This window comes from Suillus clintonianus (assembly GCF_016758775.1).
Source record: "Suillus clintonianus strain FC179 chromosome Unknown DEU56scaffold_21, whole genome shotgun sequence".
Classification (NCBI taxonomy): Eukaryota; Fungi; Basidiomycota; class Agaricomycetes; order Boletales; family Suillaceae; genus Suillus; species Suillus clintonianus.
The window spans coordinates 429130-435129 of record NW_024539245.1 but is presented as its reverse complement, the minus strand read 5'-3'; positions in this window follow the sequence as shown (position 1 = coordinate 435129).

Sequence of the window (6000 nt, the reverse complement as noted above, 5' to 3'; positions counted from 1 at the left end):
TCATCGGCTGTTTCCATAGCTTAGTCAGCACATAGGTCAGGTGTCAGCATGTTCGTAGTGTACATCATCATCGATCCACCTCGGTTCTAGCAGCAGCGTGGTCCTTAGCAGTCGGCACTGCTCCAACGTGGTGAACAGGCGAGATTCGAGACTAGCTCACTTAAGCACGAGCGATTGCACGAACACTAAACAAAACACCCTTCCCTTTACGTCGCGTTACGCCCAGAAGGGCTAAGCTAGACAGCAGGAGTCTGAAAAGACACCTGCGAGATTTATAAAAGGGCTGTGTTCCATTCAACCCAATTACGTGGATTTCCAATCGAAAAACTGATGCCTAACCCCGATAGCCTAAGACCGAGAACAGCAACAGGATTAGCAGTGACCAACACCCGTTCAAAAACCAATTGGTCGGACTGGACACCAGGCACATCCACAGTTTCTTCACCACTCGATACTCCCGAACGTTCATCCCACAACACACCAAGTCGGTCACGTAGTTCATCTCTCAGTAGCATCGAGGACGAAGGAAACATTAGCAACGTAGTCCCATTCCCAGAACTCGCAGTCCCAGAACTCGCAGTCCCAGAACTAGACCTGCGACTACCCCTAACCATCTTCAAACCACCCCAACGCCATAAGAAAACAGAACCGCTCACATCGCTCTCCCTCACACCAGACTACAATCTAGACACCTTCTTTGCGCTAGCACAGCCGAAGGCAACTATGATCATGGAAACTCCACAAATATTCCACGGAGATGGCCGCAAATCAGAAAACCCAGCGGATTTCTTGAAGTCGTTTAACCGTGCAATGAGGCAACAAGCAGTAACCTCAAGCAGCGACAAGTTGGAAGCGTTTAGTGACTATCTAGGCACGGGATCAGAGGCAGAAGTCTGGCTCAAGGCACTCGCATCTGCGCAGAAAGCCACATGGGCAGCGTTCGTCACAGAATTCGAAGCCCGATGGCCACCAATCATAATAGCGGAGAAGACTAAAGCGGAGTACGAGAAGGAGCTGCTAGAGCACAGATTACCAGAAGCGGAGGTAGGAACGAAGACTACCCTATACGACAGGGAGTGTTGGGCACACGAAGCATGGGCAACCAAGACGATGCAGTTGGCTATGAGCGCGGGAATCGCAGCGAGCACATCCATGATATGGCAGGTCAGAGGACTGCTACCGAGCATCGTTAAGGACTTGTTGAAGGACGACGAATATAAGGATTGGGCAGCTTTCATTAAGGAAGTCAAGGAGTTGAAAGGAACGAGGTTAGCGGAAAAGAAGGAACAGAACGAGAAGCAGGAACGAGAGGTCAACATGCTAAGAGCCGACGTAGCCCGCCTCCAACAACGCAACCCGGCACAGAATTCTATCGCAGCCCTCCAAAACCAACTATCAAGAATGACAATCAACCCATCAGCATTGCCCAACGCACCCCTTCCCAATAGCACAGTAACGCGAGTACCAGCACAACAAATCAATCAGAACATGCAGCAAACCTTCAGCCGCCAGCCAGCGACAACGGCACAACCATTCATCATCACAGACGACATGAAGAACAAGATTAGGCAGCTCGTAACCTCGCTACCGCACCATCCAGATAACCCAATGGGCCACACTGCGTACAGCAACCAGATCAAACAATGGAACTCGCAGTGGGGAGAACATACCAGGGTCACCCATGAGACAGGCTATCCTCTCAAACCGGGAACAGCAACCATCGCCTCCAGCGAATGCTTCGCGTGCGGTACACATGGCCATAACGGAAGGAATTGTCGTCTGCCCGCAGACCATACGGAGAGGTTGTCACGGAAGGAAGCAGCATGGAGGGCGATAGTTAGCAAAGCACTCGGAGCGTTCAACAGGGCCACAGCGATACCAATCTCCCTAGTACTCGATCAATTCCCTCAATCAACCTCAGCGTGGATCGAAGAAGTCACAGAATTCAGCGAGGGAAAAGAGAATGGGTCGGCGTAAGAAAGGATATCACGCCGACCCACCAACTTAGGAATATCCAAGCCCAGGAGAAGGTCCTCGAGCGGGAAGAGGCTACGCACGAGGACAACTCTACGATTCCTAGCCCCGAACTCCCAGCTTTAGCTATAGCCACCACATGTACTACTACACATGACGCAATCTCAATCGTTGATTTGTACATGGCAGGCCACCCGCAAACAATTACAACCCAGCTGGAAACCGGGGAAAGTATCCCATTCATACACCAAATAGCACTACGAGGACCGCAAGGAGAGCTAGTTCGAGTGAAAGCCCTTTTCGATGATGGCGCAATGGTGGGTGTCATGTGCACGACCATTTTTCAGAAAATAAAGCATAGGCTACACAACTGGACTCAATCCTCGAAACGACTAAGAATGGCCAATGGAATCATAGTCAACTCAACCGCTAAGTGGTCAGGAACGGTGGAAATCAACAACGTCAAAGCACAATGCAATTTTGAAGTCTTTGATAGTGGGGGCAGCTGGGGTTTTCTATTCGGAAAACCAATGCTCAAAGCTTTCGCGGCGATACACGACTACAAGACAGACGAAGTCACCCTATCCGATAGCGCAGGCTCGACCACCATATCGAACCAAATAGCAAGACCGATAGCTCTCGAACACGCGGAGCAAGGAGTCAGCTTGACATTAGATATAAAACAACAAGAAATAGCAGTGGGGGGCATAGACACACCCCCCTCGAGGCGAGTCCAATTGAACTACATGAGTAGTACTAAGGAAAGCGCTAACACCACCCGCAAGCACCGACAAATACCACGCCATCAACCAATGGGGCAATGGATGAGACCGGAGTATCTGAAGGCGAAGAGCAATGGAACGGGAAGGGAAGAACGGCAAAGAGAGACGGAGCAAGCAGGAAAGGGCAAATGTGAACACGAAGTGGGGAGCAAGAAGCTCCCCTCGAGGGAAGTTAACGCGACCCCGTTGATCCTGCAAGAAACCATAATTGACCGAAATGATCCCATAGACCACGTACCAGGAATAAATGTTATCACGGACGACGAAAACAACGAGCTCCTCGGCGAACTCCCAGAACCAGCGCCAACACCACAGAACCCTTCCATCTATACAAGACAATCAAACCCGTTCAATATAGCCCGAATCTCCGCAATCAAACGCCAAATAACATTCGGAGATGATCTAACGGAAGGAGAACGAGAAGAGCTTGAAGAATTCGTCGCGAACTACGCAGATACGTTCGCCCTAACACTCAAGGAAGTGGTACCCATCCCCGGATCAGCAATCAATTTGAACGTACCGGATGACGCAGTCTTTAACCTAAGGATCCATCAACGCCCTCTAACGCCAGAACAGTCTAAGTTCTACAACGCCCGAGCAAGCGACATGTTAGAAGCCGGACTTATAGAACGCGCACCACCAGAATTGATCAAATGCGCAGCTACAACCGTCATAGCCCAAAAGGCCCACGAGGCAGGAGGACTATCACTCGATGAATTGCAACATCGAGTGAACGAGCAGTGTCAAAGTGCAGGGCTACACCCAGCATTCGAGCTGCCACCCCGCGAAGTAACACCCCCGCAAACGCACAACGACACGCTCGACAAAGGCCCGAAGAAATGGAGGATATGTCAGAATTTCGCGCAGTTGAACAAAGTCACGGAGGTCGCACCTATGCCCCAAGGCGATATTCTGGCGAAGCAACAACGTTTGAGTGGCCATCGATACATTTCGGTCTTCGACTTCGCGTCGGGGTTTTACGCCATCGAAGTTCCCGAAAAATGGCGACCATACTTAGCGTTCTACGTCGAGGGTAGAGGCTATTTCTGGTATAAGCGTATGCCCATGGGCATCACGGGAGCGCCGACCGCATTTTGCGACACCTTAGCGGAACGACTACACGACCTATTAGTACCACACTATATGGAGTTGTTCATGGACGATGGAGGCTGCGCGGCACATACCTTTAGAAGCATGATGGACAAGCTGATAACCATCTTCAAACGATTCAGGGAATGTCGGTTCTCCATAGCGCCGAGTAAAACTCGTCTCTGCGTATCAGAGACAGAGTTTGCAGGAGGGACAGTGGGGAGAGATGGCGTGAAGCCAGACCTAACGAAGTTGACCGCAATCGTAGACTGGACGCAACCAGAGGATGCGATGAACTTGGTGTCGTTCCTAGGGCTCACAGGATTCTACCGCACGCTCATTAAGGCGTACGCTAAGCGGGAGGGTCCATTAAGAGACTTACTGTTAAAAGTCCCAATGGACAACGCCCACTCGAAGGCCGCGTACAAACGAACGATGAGCAGTTTCAAACTAGCCCCCCATTGGAAACCGGAACATACCAAAGCGTTCCTAGATCTGAAGATCGCGATCACATCACGACCAGTCCTCCAAGCGCCGAAGTACGACGGATCGCACTTCGTCATCACTTCAGACGGATGCCTAGATGGTTTCGCCGCAGTATTGTCGCAACGGGTGCGAACGCAAACGCCGACGGGTAAATGGGTCGAAAATCTACACCCTATTGGATTTGCGTCAAAACGGACATCACCAACAGAGCGCAAATATAAATCTTACCTTTTAGAATTTGCAGCGCTTAAGTTTGGCCTTGATAAGTTTTCAAGCACGATATGGGGATTCCCGGTGGAAGTCGAAACCGACTGCAACGCGCTCAAGGACACCCTGCTCAAGAACAACTTAAACGTGTCGCATGCGAGATGGCGCGAGGGAATACTGTCGTACAACATAGTGGACGTTCGACACGTACCGGGGAGGCTCAACGTAGTCGCGGATGGACTAAGTCGAATGTGGGAGGGACAACCGCATGTCGAAGGAGACGGTAGTGAGTGGACGGTTAATGAAGATTGGGAAGCACGAACGGGGTTAATCAACGACATACTTTTCACGGCGACAACGGATCCAATAATCGAGGCTCTTCGGGAAAGGTTCGCAGAAGAACAAGTGTTCAGAGAGGTCGTAGACGCCATCTACGACCTCGATCATGGAGCGGAATTACGAGACAGGAAGAAGGCAAGACACCGGGCGTCACAGTATATGGTGGACCAAGGGAAGCTATGGCGAATACGAGGGAACAGCACGACCAGGGCAAGAACAAAGGTCGAATGCGTTAGCAAATCGGAAGCCCGCACGCTCGCAGCCAAGATGCACGAGGAACGGGGACATTGGGGAAGAGACGCTATCAAGATTGCGCTCCTGGACTATATCTGCAGCCCAAAGTTAGACGCCTCTATAATGGCGGCGGTCAAAGATTGCTCTAAATGTAAGAACTTCGGACCGACACACTTACATTCCCTTCTAGAGCCAATAACGAGAAGACATCCGTTTGAATTGCTAGTCGGCGATTATTTAGCGCTACCTAAAGGAACAGGAGGATACACGAACCTTGGTGTCTACCTGGATACCTTCTCACAACACGCTTGGGTCTTTAAGCATAAAGCGGCGGGAAGCGCAAAAACAACAGTCGACAGTTTAACGCATATATTCAACAGATTCGCACCTTCGGAAACCTTCATGTCGGATGGCGGCAAGCACTTTAACAACGATGCAGTTAGATCGTACTGCGAATCGAAGAAGTGCAAGCTCCACATAGTCGCTGCGTATTCTCCTTGGGTTAACGGATTGGTGGAGGGCACTAACAAACTACTTTTGCATATCCTTAAGCGCCTGTGCGCACCAAGAGTAGGGGAAGACGAGCCTCAAGAAATGTCGTGGGAGAAACTCCCAAAGACGTGGCCAGAGCACTTGGAGGAAGCGGTCCAAGCTCTGAATAACCGCCTCCTACCAGCACTGAAATTCTCCCCAAGGGAGTTGCTCTTCGGTCTCGTGGTCAACACCCAAGCAACTCCACCAGAGGAGAACACATCAGCCACGACCCATCTGGACGCCTTAACCCACATCGCGTACGTCGAACAACAGCAGTTGGACGGCTACGAGGAGACCTTGCTCCATGCGTTCAAGCGCAAGGCAACTTTCGACAGAAAAGTCAAGAAACGGAGAC